At 55.7% G+C, this 20,488-nt stretch overlaps 1 protein-coding gene across 2 annotated transcripts in view; it reads left to right on the forward strand.

The window, feature by feature from the left end:
- Window positions 1-275: 275 nt before the first annotated feature.
- The window catches only part of PRDM11 (PR/SET domain 11), an 85,953-nt gene continuing 65,740 nt past the window's right edge, over window positions 276-20,488 (forward strand). The window contains exon 1 of one of the 2 annotated variants that reach the window (XM_069555532.1): window positions 276-560. The gene's annotated coding sequence lies outside the window, so the exon portion shown is untranslated. The remainder of the gene's footprint in view (window positions 561-20,488) is intronic. The other variant, XM_069555530.1, reaches the window with a different exon arrangement.

Raw genomic sequence — 20,488 nt, forward strand, 5'->3', positions numbered from 1 at the left:
ACTTTTAATTCCGACCAAAAACAAAAAAAGTGCCCCAGTTCCAAAGTTCTTTTAACCTTTTCTTTTTTTCATTATTATTTTTTTTCTCGATTTCTCCGCGGGCTGGTTTATAAAAGTCGCCCTGTCCTTTTGGGTTCGAGGAACCAGGTTCCCCCCACCCCCGCTCCCCTCCAGGCAGGGCGCGGGGCGGGGGCGCCGAGGGGACCCCGGGAGTTTTCTCCCGGGGCCGGGTTGGGACGCGCGGCTGCTGAGTCCCGGCTCCGGGCCCCTGAATTGGGGGGTCCGCGTCTGCCCCAAACGCCGCTTTCTTCCGTTTTCCATGTCATTTCCTGTACTAATAAGATGGTGGTCAAAGCAGGGGAGGAGAGCAGCAGCGAGTCGCCGCCGCCGCCGCCGCGCCGAGGCTGGCGCTGAAACTTTGCCGCGGCCCAGCGCGCCCGCAGCGCGGCCGCTCCCGCCGCGGGGGCCGCCAGCCGGGGCCGCGCCGCCTCCGCCGAGCCGCCCGCCCGGGCCCGCCCGCGCCGCCCGGGCCCCGCGGCTGCCGCGGCGCTCCCGGGAAGGTGAGTCAGCCCCGGTAGCCACTGTGGCCATTGAAAATGGCTTCGGAAAGCGCTCGGCAATTTGCCAGCGCGCGCCCGCGCGCGCGCGCGGGGGGCGGCCGGGGCAGGGGCTGCGAGCGGCCGCGGGGGCGGCGGGCGGCCGGGGGTGCAGCGCCCGCGGCGCGGGGGGGTCCGGGCGGCGCAGGAGCGGGGTGGTGGCGGTGGGGGTGCGGCTCGCCCCGGCCCGAGGTGGGTTAACCCTTCGGCAGGTAGCTGCCGCCGCCGCCGCCGCCGCTGCGGGACTCGGGGGCCGCCCCTCCGCCTCCTTCCTCCCCGCCCGCGCCCCGCTCGCTCGCTCGCTCGCCTGCCTTGTTACAATGTAGCCTTTGCTCTGCGCCGGCGTGCCGCCCGCTGACGGACGTGGCCGCCGACCAATGGCAGCGGCCGCCCGGGCCCCGGGCATTCGGCCTGAGAACGCGGAGACGCGGGCGGGGCGGGGCGCCGCAGGCTGGACGGCTCGGCGCGGCCGCTGCCGCTGCTGCTGGCCTAGTTCTCGGGGGGCGGCGGGGGTGGGTGGCGCTCTGGGCTCGGCCACGGGGGTTGCGGCGGACGTGGGAGGTACGAGTCCTGCCGGGGTGCGGTGGGGGGGGCCTCTTTCCAACGCAGTGCACGATTTCCCGGTAAACGTGGTCGCGCCGGGGGCCATTTCTTTTAACACGTTTCGCATCCCAGGTGCGGTGTAGACTCTTCGGGAAATCTCTCCGGAGTGTAGCCTCCATTCCCACCCCCCACCCCCGCCTTCCCCAAGGTAGTCTGCTCTGCAGGCACTCGGCGGCCGATGACCTTTCTCCGGTCAAGGCCAGCACGCCCCAGGCAAGTGGCTGCAAGGAGAATACAGAATGTCTTGAGCGCTGGTCGGTGCTGGTGGAAAAGTTGCTCGTGTCTTGTACGGGGTGGTGTTGGGCGATAGGGGTTTAGACCACCCCCGGGATGGGCTGGGACTTAAGGGAGAAAAATGTTAAGCCTCTCTTCTTTCTCAGATGCTTGTTTCATGTGGAGTAAGGCTGTTGTATATAATTTGGAGTGGCTGAAAGGAAACACACCCAGCTCTTTGTCCGCGGGGACAGGGGGAAGAATGAGACAGGGCTCTTGATGCCAGTAAACCTATAAACTGGGGGTTCTGTCTGTGCTTAGCCAAAGAATTTTCCATGAAGCATGATGCCTGTGGCAGCCAAGCTGTCCTTCGCCCTCATTTCCCCTTGAGAGGAAGGAAGGGGTTGGGGCTCTGAGGTCCATGGGGCAGATGTAACTCTCCTTCCCTGGGGAGTGGGGCCTGATTTTTGCTCACTGACTTTCTCAGAGGTGGGTGAGCAGAGTTCTGTGTAGGCATGTGGCTGTAAACCTTCCTCTCTGGAATAGAGCCCAGGCCAGTTGCTTGAGTTTAATGAAAAAGGGCTTCTCCATTGGAGTCCTCTTTCCTCATACTGACCTGGGACTTTGGACTTGGCATGATTACCTTTGACCTCTCTGGATCTTGCTCCTCCATCCCTAAAGTAGGGCCAACAAAGCCTGTCTGGGCAGGCAGTTGTGAGATGGAATGAGACAGCACAGAGACAGTGCCTAGCCCATAGCCCACAGTGAGTTAAGAAGTATTTTTCTTACTGGGATTATTGCAGAACACTCTCCAGGGAATATCAGAATTGCCCAACAAGCTCCACCCAGGTCCATTCAGTCCCAGATTTGCTGGGGCCTCCAGGGGCAACTGAGGCAGAATCTATGCTGCCTACCCTAATGACGTGCTCAGAGGTGAGGGGCTCCCCTCACTGGTCCCAGGAGTCCTTCATCAGCCCTCACAGCTATCACTTACATACTACTCTGACCTGAGTTACAGTTCTGTCCTCTTGACCCTTTGCATTGATGTGTTTCAAAAATTTGTTGTCTTTGGTGTCAAGTAAGACTTCCGAATGTTTCCTCACCTGGACTTAAATGGGAGAGGGGTTTCCCCTGGTTCTAAGTTCTTGGCAAGTGTGAAGGAAGCGAAGACCACTGGACAAGTAGGCAGGAGTCATTCCTGTTCATTCAGCTGCCTCCTCAGCTTGTTCTGGGCTATCTCATAGCTATGACCCACACACAGAGTCCGAGGCTGTTCCATCATTTTCTTCCCTAAACCACCTCCAGGGCTCTCATCTTGTCCAAGGCTACCACCATCTTGCTTGTCCCTAAGGCAGAAACCTTGGTGTCTCCATTCCCACACTGCAATCCACTGTATCTCCAGATCTGGGGAACTTCAGCCTATTAAATTGAGTCCATCCACATCCTCTCTGTCTTCTCTTCCCGAGCGTCTTGGTCAAGCACAACTGTCTATTCCCAAGACAATAGCACGAGCCTCCTAACTCCACCTATGATCTCCCCTCCATGTCAGTCTTAGGGTGGCAGAGTGATCTGTTCCCAAGAAGATCACAGCAGACTCCCCATTTCCCCATAAAGCATTGAAAAGTCTTCACAGTACTTGTGGGGTAAAGAACCAAGTTGTTCCCATGGTTTAGAAGCCTCTGAGTGATGTGGGCCCTATCCTTTCCTTGGCCTCGTCTTCCCTCTTCCCTGCATCCCTCTGATCTCTCCTGCACATGTCGGTCCCTCCTTCTGGAATACTGAAACAGTTGTGATCTAATGAATGAGTTAAGGTTGGGGGACAGCAAGATGAGTGAGTGTCTGGTGGTGCTTAATGCTACACCGTAAATATTTCCTCCAGGGAGGCACATGTAGGACTGACTGTAGCTCCCCTTGTGCTGGCTAGGGCTGTGTGACTGGCCGGTGAGCTGTGAACTACAGTGGCCCATGCCACTTCTGGTCTGGAGCATCTGGTTGCTGGTGTGAGACCCTCCTGAGTGCTCTTTTCCTGTGGTGTGGCAACTGGCAGGAGGTAGGGTTGGTGGCTGCTTCTGCTGGCCTGGCTCCCTGTGTTGCTCCCTGAGTGGAACCCCCTTGGTGCCTCATGATGGACGTGCAGCATGAGTGATGGTTAAGCTTTTGTTGTTTCAAACTACTTAGATTTGGGGGTTGCTACTGCAGCATAACCTAGCCTGTCCTGACTGATACGGAGACTTGGGGAGCATTCTAGGCAGAGATAAGTGCACACACACAGGCTTGGAAAAGCTCATCCTCAGTGGCCGGGGTGATCTTTTTGACAAATAAATCTGAGTCCGTCAACCCCTGCCCGAACAGCCTTCTGGAGTCCTTCAGTTGCCCTTCAGACACCGTGGGGACACCGTCTTGAATCCCTCCATTGATCATGTTCAGCCTAACGTAGTCCTTTACTCATGTGTCCTCTGCCCTGGCGATGCGTTCCGTTTCACATGTGTAGGTCTCCTCATCCTTCGTGTTTCAGCTTCAGCATTACCTGTTCAGGGAAGCCCTCCCTGGCTAGGTCAAGCCCTCCATGGCAATCTCTCACGGCCCATGTGCCTTTCCTTTATAGCACTCATCTTAGTGGTGTTTTTACATTTATTGGTGTATTTACAGATTGCAGGCTTCCCTGGTGGCTCAGTGGTAAAGAACCTACCTGACAATGCAGGAGACTCGGATTCAGCCCCAGGGTCAGGAAGATCCCCTGGAGAAGGAAATGCAACCCACTCCAGTGTTCTTGCCTAGGAAATCCCATGGACAGAGGAGCTTGGCGGGCTACAGTCCATGGGGTCACAAAACACACAATTTAGCGACTGAACAACGACAACACTGAGTGCAGCCTTACTCTTTCATCAGACCATAAGCTCTGCGCGGGTAGGGCCTGGTTTCGTGTGCACACACTGCTGTGTCTCCATTGTCTGTGCACAAGAGTTGCTCAGTAAATATCTTCTGATGAATCTCTGAGCGTTGGCTGCAGGCCCATGGTGTGCTGGGAGCTAAGGACAGGATTCATTATAAATGTTGCTTCCCTGGGGTGTGGGCAGGTAGGTCCAGCAGGAAGGAGGTGTCAGGTGTGGTAGGCAAAGTGATTGGCCCTTAGAGTATGGATACCAAGCTTCCCATATTTACAGATGTTCATACCCCCAGAAGGACTGTGTTTCTGGGATGTATGAGAGAAAGTTCCAGGAGGGCCAAGAGGGTGAGATTCAGTGGATCGTTGAGGTCTCTGATCTGGAGAGTATATGATTTAGTGAAGGAAATGTACAATAAGAGATCCAGGGCTGATGAAAATGAAGGTCATGGTGGTGAAGGCATCTAATGTTTACTGAATGCTCACTGTGTCCTAGATATGGTCCTAAGCATGTCACATACCATATGCAGAAAAGAGAGATAGGTATTATTATTTCCATTTCACAGATAGGTAAACTGAGGCCCCAGGAGGTGATGGAAAGGATCCAGGGCTACCCAATGATGTAGCCAGGATTGGAACCCTGGATCTGATGCCATCTCCCTAGGATGCCCTCTTAGAGTGAGGGAGAGAACTCCAGACCCATCAAGGAGAAGCTGCTTTGGAAAAGTCACATGGGGCTATAAGGCTTCCCGGAGGTAACCCACCTAACATCGCGTTTGAGCAAAAAGGTTCTTGGCTCAGAGGTACTTGGTAGCCTTGGTGCCAGAGCTCGTCTAGAACCATCTGGTGCCTCCTCCATCCCTGTTCGGGCCTAGGAGTCCTTAGAGGCCCCAGAACCCTGTATTCTTAGAGTGGGCCTGGGAGGGACTTCCCTACAGCTGGTCCTGGGCCGCACCGGAAAAATAAGCTGTGCAGAAAGAAAAAAAAAAAATGAAGAAAAAAGAAAAATGTGCTGTTATTTTTAAAAAGCCTGTTTCATATTGCAGATTTATATCTGCGTTGAAAAGGCCAGCATTCACGGAGGCGTTCATTCGTGGTGGCATGCTCAGGGCAAAGGCTCTGTAAGGGGGGAGGCCCGGGGCATCCGTCAGTTCTTCCTTCGTTCATCAGGTGGTCGGTGCACACAACCGCACTGTGCTGTGCTTAGGAGTGCAATGCGAAAGCCAGTCCTTATCCCTCCAGAACTCACTGATCCGTCTGGGGAGGTGGGCAGTTAACCAAGCAGTTTCAGGTTGCAGCAGAAGGGGACAAGAGAGTGGGCCATGGACTCTCAGTCAAGGAAAGCTTCCCTGAGGAGGAGGCCTTTCAGCTGGGTTTTGAAGGATGAATAGGAGTTGGAGAGAAAGGAAGGCATTCCAGCATGGAGTGTGACTTGTACAAAGGCCTGTGCACACAGAAGGGCTTGGGGAGGCTCTGGTAGTTCGTTTGGCTGAAGGGTGCAGGAAAGGGAGGAGGTGAAAGGAGATGAAACTGGAAAGAAAGAATAGTGATGATAATAGTAAGGTGACTACCACACCAGCTCTGATCCCGCTTCAGGTCCTTTGCACTGCCTGTTCCCACCGCTGTGACACTCTTACCCATTGGTAGAGTGGGTACTCTCCATGGTAGGCTCCCTCACCTCCATTGGGATTTGCTCAAATGTCACCTCTCGTGGGCACTTTCTTGTTTAAAATCGCAACCCCTGTCCCCTTATCCCGCTGTTTCCCTGCCTTTTTTTTTTCTTTTTCTCCACAGTGCACAGCATGTATAAACATGCCTTGTGCTTTACTTACTTATGTTGGTTTTGTCTGCCTCCCTTAATTATACTATAAGTTCCCAGAGAGGGGGGAGTTTTGTCAGTTTTGTTCAGGGCTGCATGAGCAGCGCATGGCACATAGTAAGGCCTTGTATTTGTGGAATGAATGAATGAATTGAACACTTACTATTAATGTAGGCAAAGTCCTTCATAACGTGTTTTCTATTTCATCTTCCCAGCAGACCCTGAGATTGGGGCTATTATTTCCCTTTAGGGGCCCGAGGCTCAGAGAGGTGGACTAACTTGCCCAATGTTTCCCATTTGGTTGGCAGCACCGTTGGGATTTGAACCCAGGTCTCCTGGCTCCTGAGCCATCCCACCTAACACGGAGACTCTATCCCAGCCAGATTGTAAAAAGGTTATGACCGCTCTGCAGAGGAGTTTATACTCTGTCTGTGGGGCCTCTGGGAGCCACAGAAGGTTTTATGATGATCGAGCTGACATGGAGAGCAGGCTCAGGTCCCAGTCGTCAGTAGCAGCAACAGCTTGGGTGTGAGGCTGGAGGCAGGGAGGCCAGTTGGGAGGCTGTTACAGCGTCACGGTAGGAGAGGGTGAGGATGAGGGCATGGTGGAGGCCGTTCCAAAAGGGAGGGTGGGGGCGGGGGGGAGAGGACTTGCCCCTCCGCACTGAGACCCAGTGCAGTTAGGTTGGAGCACAGTTCTGGGGGCTGAAGGCTTCCTGGAGTGTGTCTGACTTCACTTCTGAGTAGCCATGGCACCCCCAGATAAGATGCGTCAAAGTCCCTTCGACGGGCCTCTTGGCAGCAGGGTGGGATGGAGAGGGAGTGTGTGGGCGGGGCGCCCTGGAGGGGGCGTGGCCTCAGGTCCAGCCCTGCCCCCGCTCTCGGCAGCTGGGAAACACCGGTAAGAGGCTGCCCCTTTTGCGTCTGCCTGTCTCCTCATCTGGACCGTCGGGGTGATAATGGTGCTGGCCTCACAGAGCTCCCCAGGAAGCAGCACCGAGCACCGGTGCGGCACAGGGCCAGCTCTGGGGGGCCAGCTCCATGGATGTGAGAGCGGGACCACAGGGGCGGCATCTCCCAGGGCACTGACATAATCTTGTGCCACTTGCCAGGGACAGCACTGCCAGGAGACGGGAGGGTGCATGCTCACAGGGGTCTCTACTTAAAGGTGACCTGACCATACCTTCAGACACACTGCCCCAACGGGCTTGTGTTCAAAGCCAAATACGCTTGGGCTTCAGTCTCCCTTGCTGTAAACAGAGATGGTAATGTCGGTCCTGTATTACCTGCTGTGGAGAAAAACTCCTTCCTCCGTGTTTTTTCAGGACCACATTTTAAGAGGACCATGTATTGAGCATCAGGGCACTTGACATCGGCCCCAGGTTCAGAGAGGGTATGTGACTAGCTTCAGATCACACAGCCGTCATCTGATCTTTCCAATCGCCTGAAGAAACCCACCTTAACAAAGGAGGCTTCTTTGTGTTATGTGACAGTTCCCTGCAGGGCCCCTGGGTGCTTTCAACCCAGGATTTGATTATAAGCTCTTGGCTTCCCTGGTGGCTCAGACGGTGAAGAATCTGCCTGTAATGTGGGAGACCTGGGTTTGAATTCTGAGTTGGGAAGATCCCCTGGAGAAGGGAAAGGCTACCCACTCCAGTATTCTGGCCTGGAGAATCCCATGGACGGAGGAGCCTGGTAGGCTACAGTCCACTGGGTCGCAAAGAGTCGGACACGACTGAGCGACTTCACCTTCACCTTCACCTGGGGTCACAAGGAGTTGGACTCAACTGAGCGACTTTCAGTTTCACAATCTCCCTGCAGGGCCCCTGGGTGCTTTCAACCCAGAGTTTGATTATAAGCCCTTGGTTTCGGGACCCTCTCCCCACCCAGGAACCTCACGAATCAGATCTTACTGGTGTATCTGAACCAACTAAGAGCCTTCAGTGAAACGACTCTGGGTGAGGGGAGCAGAGGTGAAGAACAGAGGGCTGCTCACTGTCTTGCTCCCCAGTACCAGCCCCAGATCAGGGTGGATGCTGAGGGATGGGAGCCCTGTTTGCAAAGTGAGGCACCCCTGGGCCTCTGGAGCCTTCGGCGCCTTCTAGGGCTTTCCCTGCCACCCCTCTCCCGCGTCCCTCAACCTGACCCATAAGGGCAACTCAGACCTCTCCCGAACTTCACACTTCTCCCACATCCTTTATCGTTAGCCTCTGAGGTGAGCAGAACCACTCTCATAACGCCCAGTTTATAGTCGAGAAAACAGGCTCAGAGACAGGAAGTGGCTTGCTGGAGGTCCTGCAACTTAGGGAGCGACCAAGCTAACATTCTAACTCCAAATCTAGCATCTCTTCCTCTGCACCCCAGGCCTCCATGTCCTGGAATCAGAGCACAAGGGGAGCCTCAGAGCGTTTGGCCCAGTCCTTCCCAAAGGGCAGGCTGTCCCGCCCCTGCTTACATATCTGTGGTGGCTGGAGCTCGTCCTATTCTGGGGGGACTGAGGCAGCAGACCCCAGGCGATGTGCATGAAGGAACGGGGGTGGTCAGTGATGTGCTGACCAGTAGACTGCTTCTTCCAGGCAGGGTTGGGGGCGAGAGGGATCAGCAAGCAGGCTATCAGCTTGTCTTGGGCTGGGCTGCTGTGGACGTCACTGAGCAAGTATATATGGAACCACCCCCACGATGTCAGCTTCCCCAGAGCAGCTTCTCTCACTATCTCGTACTTTCCCCAAGGAAAAGTGCTGAGGGCCGGGGAGGGATCCTGCTGCCCGATGCCCAGGGGATGGACATGGTTGGCTTGGGAGGCTCCGGGACAGCTGCGAGGCGTGGGGAATGGCCCACCCGACCCACAGCCTCAGCAGGGAGTGAGCCTCTCGTAGGGGCAGCCGACTGGGACCTGGCCGGGCTGGACTCGGCATTGTCGTGGCCCAAGGTACAGGGCGGGCGGGCTCTGGGTGGGTGAGGGAGGAGTTAAAGGCTGGGACCCCACTCAGCCACACAACCCAGCACTTCACTGCTCCAACCCCAGCAAATGGGACTTTTCCTGGGGTGGGTCAAGGCCCTTCCTCAGACCAGCTGTGTCCCAGAGGAAAAGTCAGAGGGGGCTGATATCTGGGGAGGAGGCGAAGAGATTCAGAGGCTGAAGGTGTCATGAGTCAGAAGCCCCTTAGCCCGGGGTGGGGGTGGGCAGGGCGATGGGATCTGCAGAGGGGACCAGCCAACTCAGCAGCTGAGCAGAATTTACCCCCAGGAGGAGATGCAGCAAAGGGAGGATGAGCAGAAAGGGAAGATCCAGGTCAGAATTTTGGACAGGGCGATCCCAGGTCTTTTATAAACATTGTGCGGGTATGCGTGCAAAGCCGCTTCAGTCATGTTCGGACTCTTTGCAACCCCACAGACTGTAGCCCGCCAGGCTCCTCTGGAATAAGTTGCCATGCCTTTGTCCAGGGAATCATCCCAACCCAGGGATCGAACCCACATCTCCTGCGGCTCCTGCATTGTAGGGAGATTCTTTACCACTGAGCCACTGGGGAGGCCCTTTATAAACCTAACAGCCAAACCTGAATGAAGCTTATCAGTGTATATGGGCCCTACCTGAAGCAGGGTGCTGCCCAAATCATCTTATTAGCCTCAGTTTACAGAGCAAATATTGGGCCCAGAGACGTGAGGTGACTTACCCAAAGTCACACAGCTATTAAAGGCTGAACCGGGATTTGCACCCAGGTTAGGTCTGATTCCAGAGGCCGAGCTCTTCATCGCTGTGAGGGGCTGCCTCACTGTTACCGCAGTGGGAACTGTCGTCAGGAGCCTGTGCTGGGAGGGACAGTGGACTGGAGGGCTTGCAGATTCCAGAAGTGTGCCCTGTGATGCTAGGCAGTAAGAGAAAGAACAACATGGACCAGTAGTGACATCAGGCCAGTTACCCTCTCTGTGCTTCTAGAGGCTCACCTGAGAATGGGGGTGCCTGGCACAGGTCCTGCCCCTGTTCCTGGGTGGCTGGGACCTTCCCATGCAGCATTTGGGTCGGCACTTGTCTAGGGAGCACCCCTTTGGGCTCTGGAAGTCCAAACATAAACATAATTTGGATGGGCCCTGCACTGGAAACACCAGGGGCAGAGTCCCCCAGGGCCAGGGAGAGGGTGGTCCACAGACTACTGCCCATCCGTGAGTTTCCTGTGACTGGTCCGTAGCACGGTAGGTGCAGACCTTAGAGTAAGTGTTGAGAAACTCATATCTGCAGCTTGACACTGCCGCATCATTTCTTATTGTAATTTACAAAAGCATCAGTTGGCAACAGATTGGAAAACTTAAAAAAAAAGCCTCTTTCCCATAAATAGCTTGAGCAGCTCTGGCCCAGATCCTAACTGTGATTGAAGGTAGGAAGTGCCCTGCTGCTCAGAGACAAGGTGGGAAAAGGAGCAAATAATTCTGCCTTGGTGGCGGGGGAGGGAGAGCGGCGTTAGGCTTCCCAGAAGTGCTGTTGAGCTGGACCTTGAAGGAGGAGTAGGTGTTTGCCAGGTGGGGGAAGAGGGAAGGACGTTGTTGGTGCTGGGAACAGTATGTGCAAAGGCAGGCGGTGTGAGGTTCTGAGGGTTCCGGGCATGGCAGGTGATCAGGGTGTTTGGAGAAGAAGTGGTGGATGGGCCCTGGAGAAGCAGGTCAGGGCCAGCCCAGGAAAGCCTTGACTGCTCGGATAAGGAGTTGAGACCTCAAGACTGGCCCAGGGTCAGAGGTCATGAGGCGGAGGATAAGATCAGGGCTACATGGACACTTTAAGGCCCGAAGGTGCCATCCGTGTGGAAGTTCCCTTTGGTCTTCAGCCTTGAGGGAGGCTGCCTTGTGGTCCCCAGAGGGGTGAGTAGCTGGTAAGCAGACTCCAGAGTTTGGCTGGTACCTAGTTGCTCCGGGAGTCAGTCCTGGCTGGATAGGCAGGCCATTCTCCGGTGTGAGGGGCGGGCCTTCCCAGGCCGTCCTGGTCAGTGGGTGGGCATCTGGTGTGGTTGAATGACTGTGGCGGAACCCTTTTGTGCCCCCCGCCCCTGCCCTAAGCTGCCAGTGCTGCGAGCTCACGGGGTGTGTTGGCTGCCTGTAGGAGTCCAGGGCCATGATTGGGAGGGGGAAGGCCTGAGGCCCGGGGCTGAGTTTTGGGGCTTGGCCAGGCCCCAGGAGCCTGGTACGTGAGGAGCCTGGGGTTCACTTAAGAGGTGAGCCGTGGACGAAAGCCTGAAGCTGCTTCCTGCATGAACCCTTTCTGATGGGCCAGAGCTGAGCTGAGGCCTGCTTTTGAGGCCTGAGGGCTAGACGCTTGATGGAGGTGGCAAGGCAGGGTTGCTGTCCCCACGAGGCCAGCTCCCAGGAGCAGACGGCGCGGTGGCGAGGTGGCAGAGTTCCTGCTGTGGCCCAGCCTCCTGTTCCGAGAGGAGGTAACTGCCCTGTCCCGGGGCCCCTGGGAACAGACCACGGTGCTCCTGGGCCTGCATGTGGCCACAGATCCTCCCCATCAGGGAGCTGCGGGGAGGACCTCCCCCATCTGCCCCACCTACACTCTCCTCCTCGGGGCCCTGTGCAGGGTGGCCCAGGCTCTGGCTCCCTCCCTGCAGCTCCCTGTTGGTGTCGGGGCCCCACGCAGCAGGCCTGTCTGGCTGCCATTCAGCAGGGAGTCCAGCAGGCGTTTGCAGGAGTCACTGGGGTGCTTTGGTTTTGACCATGGCCTTGGTGGTGCTGGAAGGGATTTCTCTGGTGGCTCAGATGGCAAAAGTATCTGCCTGCAGTGCAGGAGACCTGGGTTCGATCCCTGGGCCTGGAAGATCCCCTGGAGAAGGAAATGGCAACCCACCCCAGTACTCTTGCCTGGGAAATCCCATGGATGGAGGAACCTGGTGGGCTACAGTCCATGGGGTCACAAAGAGTCAGAAATGACTGAGCAACTTCACTTTCACTCTGGTGGTGCTTGGAGGCTTGCCTCTCCCGAGGCAGGAGAGGGCGACTGTGTGGCAGCTGGACTCCCTGCCTCCTGCCCTCCAGGCTTCATCCTGCTGCCCCAACCTCTCCCAGAGCTGGCGCTTCTCTCTGTGAGCAGTGGGTAGCACCGTCTTGCTTCTTGGCCGCCCCTCTCCTCATAGGCGTACCTCCAAGCCTGTTCTTCATGGGCTGTGTGGCCTTCCTTCCCAGGTGCGGTCCTTCAAGGCCGGCCCTCTGCTCCAGCCTCCTCTGGCAGGGACTGAGCCTTGCTGTTTCTCCCTCTGGCCTCCCTGTAGCTCTGTCACCTGCCCCAGCTCCAGTTCCCTGGGCTGGTGAGGCCAGGACTTGCTGGCCCGTCTCCCAGGGTTCCCTTCCTCAGTTTCAGGTAGAAACCAGGACTCCCCTCGGCACTTCTCGGTGGCTCCCTGCTTGCCCCCGCCCCCCCCCCCCCCCCCCCCGAGCACCCTGGCTCTCGGTCAAGGACCCTGGCCAAGAAAGGCTCCTTTGCCCTTTTGGATGGACTCGCGCCTGTCTTGCAGCAAGTGTGGCTGCTTTGGGGCCTCAGGTGTGGCCGCCTCCTTTTCTCATCCATGGTATGGATGAGGCCTTGTGTTTTGTGGGGAGTCTGTATGGTTCACAAAGGAGCTACGTTGATGATGTCTCATTTCATCTTCACGATAGGCTTGGAGGTGGATACTGTGAGCCCATTTTGTGGATGAGAGGGTTGAGGCTCCACAGGGTTCAGTGATTTTGTCATGGTCTTGTAGGAAGTCAGGGGCAGAGCTGGAACTTGGACCCGTACCTCGCGGCTCTTTTCCTTTTTCAAAACTATGTGTTTATTTACTTGGCTGTGCCAGGTCTTGGCTGGGCATGTGGGATCTTTAGCTGTGGCATGTGGGATCTAGTTCCCTGACCAGGGATCAAACCCCGGGCCCCCTGCATTTGAAGCGTGGAGTCTTAGCCTCTGGACCACCAGGGGAGTGGATCCTGGCTCTTTTCTTGGCCCGGTAGCTGTCCTGCAGGTGAGAGCGGCATTGATCTTGGCTTGTTAGTGTCAGGAGCTAGGTGCCTGACCAGGACTAGGGGTCTGCGGGCTGGGGCTCAGGCTGTTGGATTGGGTAGAGCTCTTCATGTGGCCTGGGCCCTTGTCTGGGCTCAGTTTACAGTCAGGTGCGTTCAGCCTGTAAGTCACTTTCTCCTTCCTTCCTGAATTCCTGCCCCCCAGGCCCCGATCCTGGGAGTCTAAGCCTGATGCCAGACATGCTGGCTGGGGACTGAGGGTTGTTGGGACAGAGGGGCCAGGACTGGGCATTACTGGGGCAAGGGGAACGGTGGGGGGGCGCTGGGTGGCAGGAGGTGGACTCGGAAGCTGGCCTGTGGGCCTCTGACACACTGGTGTCACTGTGAGGGTCCACAACTCCTGGCCTCTCCCTCCTCCAGGGTCTGAGATTCTGTGCCTCTTTAAAAACATTCACAGCGCGGGGACAGTAAGGGCTTTTCTCCTACTCCTCTGATGAGTCTGTGAGGTTCAGAAGGGCTGGACCCCTCCATCCTTGTGGTAAATCCTTCCACCCCAATGCATGGGCTTGCACATGTCCAGGGACCAGTAGCTCACTGTTCCGAAGACATCTCCTTGTATTTTTATTACGTTGTTTTACTAAATTTCAATTATATAAAGAATATACAGATAAATTCTTACTATAAAAAATCAAGTATTATTTTAAAGGTGAAACATGATTTTCCTTGATAACCATAGCATTCCAACCTTCTCCGCAGGGCTTATCATGACTGTTATTACTTAGGTATATATCCTTCTAGGTCTTGGTCTGTACTTTGCACAGAGCCTATGGGAATATGTACCATTATAGCATTTGTACATGCATATACATACATATATACATATGTACATTTCAACAAGTGGTTTCACCTGCAAATTGCTTTTCTCACTTAACTTTGGATCTAGTCATAGTTTTATGTAGTGAGCTTACGATAATTTTTTTCTTTTATCTTTTTTTAAAAAACTGATACACAATAGTGTATCATTGTAAATCATTGTAAATCAATGAGCAGTAAATTGTTGGAAAAGACCCTGATGCTGGGAAAGATTGAAGGCAGGAGGAGAAGGGGATGACAAAGGATGAGATATTTGGGTGGCATCACCGACCCGATGGACTTGAGTTTGAATAAGCTCCGGGAGTTGGTGATGGACAGGGAGGCCTGGCGTGCTACAGTCCACGGGGTCGCAAAGAGTGGGACACGACTGAGCGACTGAACTGAACTGAACACAGTCGTGTATCAGTGGAGAGGATTATCATTTATCTAGCCATTCTCTTACTGCTGTACATTTAGCTTAATTCTAATTTTATTCTTGTGCTACTGCTGGGTTATGGGAGCCAGTTGCATTTTTAAAAAATTGCTGTGCAATATTTAAAGTCTGTCCACTGAGGCTTTGCCCAGAACCAAATGTCTCCCTGGGGATCTCGAGCTATTCTTGCGTCTCTTCTTTAGCCAGAGAGAAAATCTGCTCCGTAGCCCTCTGCCGGTCCCCAGAGAGCGGGAAACAACAGCCACGGCCCCTGGAGTCTCTTCTCTTTCACACTTGGGTTTTTCTAGCCTTACTCAAAAGGTGTGTTTTCCAGTGTCTCCTCCTGTCTCTGGTGGCTGTTGTGATAAGTAAACCTTGGAATCCAAATGCCTTGGTTCAGATCCTGGTGTTTCTGGGAAATTGACTTAACCCCTTTGTGCCTAGTTTCATCCTTTGTGAAACAGAGATCACAGCGGCGTGTGTAGCACTTCCATGAGGCCCGAGTAAACTAACATGTATAATGTGCACAATGCTGGTAACAGTCCCAAGAATGCTATTATCCTGGGGTCTCTTGTCTGCGTTAGCTCCAGACCCATCTCTGAGGGCAGAGGGCCCGTGTTCCCCGTGGGCCGCCTGGCATGGCTCCAGCCTTTGCAACAGCTTCAGCCCACTGTCCACTGATTTCCCAGAGGAGGCTGCTGCCTGGGAAGGCAGCGGACGATCAGATTTCTGCCTGGCTCGGCCCTGTCGGTTCTGGATCGAGGCCTACGGGGAGGGAAGGAGGTCAGCCTGACCCTCTGCTTGGTGATGGTGGCCAGGAACCTGGTAATGTAACCCCATACCTCAGGCAGATTTGCTGACTCTCAATGGGGCCTGTTGTGGCCAGGGATTTGATCTCCCTTGGCCTGCAGGGTGAGCAGGAGAAGAAAGCCGCCTGGGGCCAAGCTCTCCCCTGAGAGCCCTGGGGCCCCTCTGGACCACACTGGCTGGTCCAGGCCTGGGTTTACCTTTCAGCTCTTGCGGTAAATCTCTGCAGCTCATCATCTAGTTAGTGCTGGAAAGGATGGCCCCTTTGCTCTTTTTCTCATACTTCCATCCCTCTTCCCCTCCTTTTAGGTTCGAAACCACCTTTATGCCACCATCTAACCAGCTCTGCACAGCCGTCCTCTGAAGTATGCAGCCTGGTCAAGGCCACTTCACAGATGTGCAGTCAGAGGCCCAGAGATGTCAAGTGATTTTCTCAAGGCTGCACAGTTAGGCGCTGGCAGGGTTAAGGGAATATACCCAGGCCAACTGGCTCCTTGTTCAGTTCTTTTTCATGAGGCCACCCAGTGTGATAGTTTTGGCAGAAGGTGCCCAGTGGGGCAGCCCTGCCTGTCCTCTTGCCCTCTGGTCCGTGGCGTGTGTGGTCAGTGAGCACAGAGGGTTGGAATTATTTCCTGAGAGGCGAGAAGCACCAACACTGGCCCAGGGCCCGGCCCTTTCCCAGCACCAGCCGCAAACGCTCTCAGCAGCCAGAGATGGCAGGACAGAGAGTGGCTGCTTCAGCTGAGGCCGTGTGCCCCTGCAGGGGAAGCAGTTTTCTCTCTGGGCCTGTCCTGTGGTGTGGGCAGGGGTCTGCAGCCACCCTGGCGACCCTGGGTGCTTCTCCAGGGAGGTGGGAGAGGAGCCATCATTGGACTCGTTTTAAGACTGGAGGAAGCGAGGCTCGGAAAGGCGCAGAGGGCTGGTCTGAGCTGACGGCTGGCAGAGGGGGAACTGGAACCCACTCCCTGCTCCTCCCCGTAGACCTTCGGCAGCTGTGCTGCCGGCTACACCAAGGACACTGAGCAGCCCAGCTCTGAGTTAAGAGCGTGGATGCTGGTGTCAGAAGAGGAACATGGGCTGGGTCCTGGCCCAACAGGAACTGTTCATATTTACTGAGCACTTACTATGTGGCAGCTGCTATGCTGTCTTGGCTCATAATATCTCACTCAATCCTCGGAATAACCTCAGGAGGTAGACACCATTATTATCTCCATTTAGTGGGGAACCAGCACAGAGAGCTGGCTTCCTGTGGTCGTATGCAGGGGCGGGGGGGGGGGGGGTGGGGGAAGGGGGTGGGAGGTGAAGCTGAGACTGCAGTCCCAGCAGAGGGGCTCAGAGTTGCCCAGTGCACCACGACAAGCCTCTCACAGCCAGGAGAGCGACACCCGCCTGTCTTATCCTGGTAGCTGAGCCATGGTGGGCTTCAGTATGCATTTGTTGGGAATAATTGTGTGAATGGATGTGAGCCTTTGGACAAGTGACTCGGCCTCTCTGAGTGGCAGGAAAGTAAGGGGCAGCCACCTTTTCTCCAGTGTGGATGGGAAGAGTAGCGCGTGGAGGTGTTTCAAAGTGCTGAGGTCAGGGCCGGCCCACAGCGGCTGCGGTCCCTCTGGGCAGACGGTGCCTCCAAGTGGCTCTGAACCGACCTGGGAGTCGGGGTGCGGCTCTGAGCCGTCTCACTGGGGGGGACGGAGGCAAGTTCCGTCTGCATGGGTGGCTGTGGGGTGTCACCCATGGCTGGCGTTGGGCTTCCTCTGGGCAGAGCCAGGGGCCAGAGGGGCGGATCGTGAGCCCTGTGAGTGGGTGCGTGCGGACCCCTGCATTCCTGTGGGTCACTCACAGCCGGCTGGGTAGCTCCCTCCCTCGTTTTTCTTGTCATTTCCCCGTGCCTGTCTTTCATCCAGGCTCCGGGAGGCGAGGTGACTCACCCAGGTTCCCACAGGTGTGGAGCATGATTCCAGGCCTCACCCACCGCCTTGTGAGGGCCCCCTCCAGCTCCTCACTGTGGGTTTCAAAAGTGGGGCAGGTGCCTGGGGCAGGGCCAGATCAAGGGCCCCTGGAGGTCTCCTGTGTGGCAGGAGCCCCCATTCAGGTGCTTCTTTGGGCAGCTCTGACAGTAGGCTCTCTGCAGGGGGACTCAGGAGGTACCGGGATCCATCCCAGGATCTGCCATAGATCTGCTGGGTGGCCTTGAGTAAGCCCCTACCCCTCTCTGGGCCTGGGTATGCAGCCCTATGAAGTGGGACCATAGGGCTCACGGCTCTTCTGCCCTTCTCTTTTGCTGCTGCCAAGTCGCTTCAGTCATGTCTGACTCTGTGCGACCCCATAGACGGCAGCCCACTAGGCTCCCCTGTCCCTGGGATTCTCCAGGCAAGAACACTGGAGTGGGTTGCCATTTCCTTCTCCAACATGAAAGTGAAAAGTGCAAGTGAAGGCGCTGAGTCGTGTCCGACCCTTAGCGACACCATGGACTGTAGCCCACCAGGCTCCTCCGTCCGTGGGATTTTCCAGGCAAGAGTGCTGGAGTGGGGGTGCCATTGCCTTCTCTGGGCCTTCTCTTTTTGGGGTATGGTTTATGCCTTAGGACCCAGACTGGCATTTTCTCAACCCCTTTTGAGGACACTAGGCTACTGGGGACTCTCAGCCTTGCCAGTTGGGGGACAACTGGACTTGGAATCAAGGACCAGGTTCTGGTCCCAGACAGTCCTGGGACGGTGAGATAACATGGCAGGGCGAGGTGGGCTTGCCAGGGAGCTCCGCCCGCTGCATCCCCCCGGGTGGGCCCTGGGAAACTGGGGTTCGGCAGACAGCATACATGGGAGGCAAGCACTGATTTTGGAGGCTGCGAGATCTGGGTTTGAATACAAGCTTTCCCACTCACCTCTGGCCACCCACTTGGCCTTTCTGAGCTTCAGTTTCCTCACTGGTGAAACAGGAGGTGACTTGGTCCCCCTAAGTTGAGGTTAGGATGAAATGCAGGCATGTCTCCCCAGCTACTCGCTGACACTTAGCTGGTTCCCCAGTTGCATGCATGGATCTGTTAAAGGGTTGGAAAATTGGGGGGAGGGGTCAGAGAAAGTTCTGGAAGCCTCTGGAGGCTGAGTCCAGAAATAGAAGACCCCAGAGGCAGAGGCTGCTGATGGCCAGACTGGCCTCCGCCAGCCCCCAGGAGGCCACAGTGAGCTGGCAGCGGGGGCCTCCCCTCCCTCCCGAGGCTGCTGGCTGCATAAATTACTCGGCAGCCTCTGGGCTAATTTTACCTTCTTGGTTTTCATGAATCATTTCCCATCCGGGGGCGTGTGCGAGGAATGGAAACGGCTCTGCCAGCTGGGTGCCTGGGCGCCAGCCGCAGCGAGGCGCCCGTGCGGAGCCCTGCCTGCGTGCTCAGAGGCAGGGACCGGACACCCTGGGATCCCCCAAAGGGCCCCCGGGGGCCGGCCCCTTCCAGCTGTGTCCCTGTGCCTTTGGGTTATGATTTTGCAGGTCCTGGAGCTGGAACTTAGGCTGAATCTAAATGAATTTGTACTGTGATGGACATTTGGGTCTATTTTGACCTCTAGTGGTGGAGTGATTCAGAGAGACCCGTGTGACCTGCTGGGGTGCTTCTTTGTGGTCCAGCTCTGGGAGTTTGCAAGAATGCTGAATTTTCATAGTCACAGAATACCAGAGCTGGTCGGCTCTGGCTGAAAGTCCAGCCTAACCACCTTGGGTAAACTGAGGCTCAGAGAGAGGAAGGAATTTAGCTCAGGACAGTGACTTGTGGAAGAAGTCAGGCTAATGGTTATTTACTGACTGCTCACCATTTTGCTCACAACACCCCTCTCTGACTATTATCATCTCCATTTTATGGAGGTGAAATAAACTCCCCAGATGGCCCAGCTGCATGTGGTAGAGCCGTAGTTTGTGGAGCCCGAGTTTTTCCTGACTTCTACACCCAGCTGCCTCTTGGAGCTGGTTTATAAGCTCACTGTGCGTGCTCCTGGAAGCCCCCAGCTCACCCTCTCAGTTTTCTTCTTCCCTTCACCAAATGTGTATTGAGCCCCTGCTGAGAACCGTTCTGGGCCATTCTTGGGTGCAGCCAGGCTGGACAGAGGCTGGCGCCGGTGAGGCCCCTCCCCAGCACCCCATCTCACCCGAGGCTGAGTTCCCAGAGGACAGCGTCTACACAGCACTTTGGTCTCTGCCACACAGGCCACACACTCAGCGGCCTGGCCCAGGCAGGAGGGACACGGGTCCGCCGGAGGTGTGGAAAGTAAGTGCCCCGCCCATTTGGCCACCACCACCCATCCCTGGCAAAATGTTGCCACGTGGGACCCCCTGCCTGGCATTGCGAACGCTTCTGATTTTCCAGAGAAGCTGAACATCCATGTTTTTACACGAAATCTTCTGTTTCTTTAAAGTTGGCAACCAAAGCAAAAATAAAAATTGGAAAAAAGTCAGCCATCCGTTTGTAAGCTGTGGATCCATACTTCTGCTGCCTCTGTCCAAGCCTGTGTCTGGTTAGAGCAAGATATTGTTCTAACCATTCCGCAGGGGCCACCTCTCCAAGGAGGTCCCTTCACTCCCTGCCCTGGAAGACCCTACCCCACCTGCAACTGCAGTTTATCGCCCTCAGCACTAGACTGCCACCCTGGAGTAGGGGAAAGGGGCGTAGGCTTTGACCTGGAGAGCGTCTGGACAGTTGCTTTGCATCTTTGTTCAAGCTACTTAACCTCTCTGAGCCTCCCTTTTTTAAATTTGAAAACCAAGTACAGCAAAATTGAACTCAGAAGATTGTTGAGAGGACTAAATACAATCAGACAGAATCAGGGGAAAGTGGAATTGATGGGCCTAGCAAAGTGAGTTCATGAGTGTCTGCAGCTTCAGGCACAGTTGGATCCAGGGCTCCCACGGCGTCATCAGGACTCGGCCTGTCTCTCCAACTCTGCTTTCCTCTGTCCTGGCTCCAATCGTAGGCAGGCTGCTGGACTCGGGGGCACAGTGGCTGGCTGCCAGCGAATCTGTACTTCGGTTCTGTTCTTTTAGCACCTCCTCTTCCCAGCAGGTTCCTCCAAAGCCCCCAGACTGCAGCTCTTGATTAGTGGGGCTCTTTTCCCTTCCCTGCACCGTTTACTCTGCTGGGCAGATACATCTGCTGTGGATCAGTCCTCGGGCCAGTCAGTCAGAGTGAAGCATTTCGAAAAGGGGGCTCTCCTTTTCTAGAAGGACACCTGGGGACTCGGCGCCAGAATGGGGAATGGATGCCAGCAGGGAAGCCTACAGACATTCTTCCCGGGCTGCAAGCCTCATGAAGGCAGGGACCTA

Source organism: Ovis canadensis, chromosome 15 (assembly GCF_042477335.2).
Source record: "Ovis canadensis isolate MfBH-ARS-UI-01 breed Bighorn chromosome 15, ARS-UI_OviCan_v2, whole genome shotgun sequence".
In the NCBI taxonomy this organism is placed as follows: domain Eukaryota; kingdom Metazoa; phylum Chordata; class Mammalia; order Artiodactyla; family Bovidae; genus Ovis; species Ovis canadensis.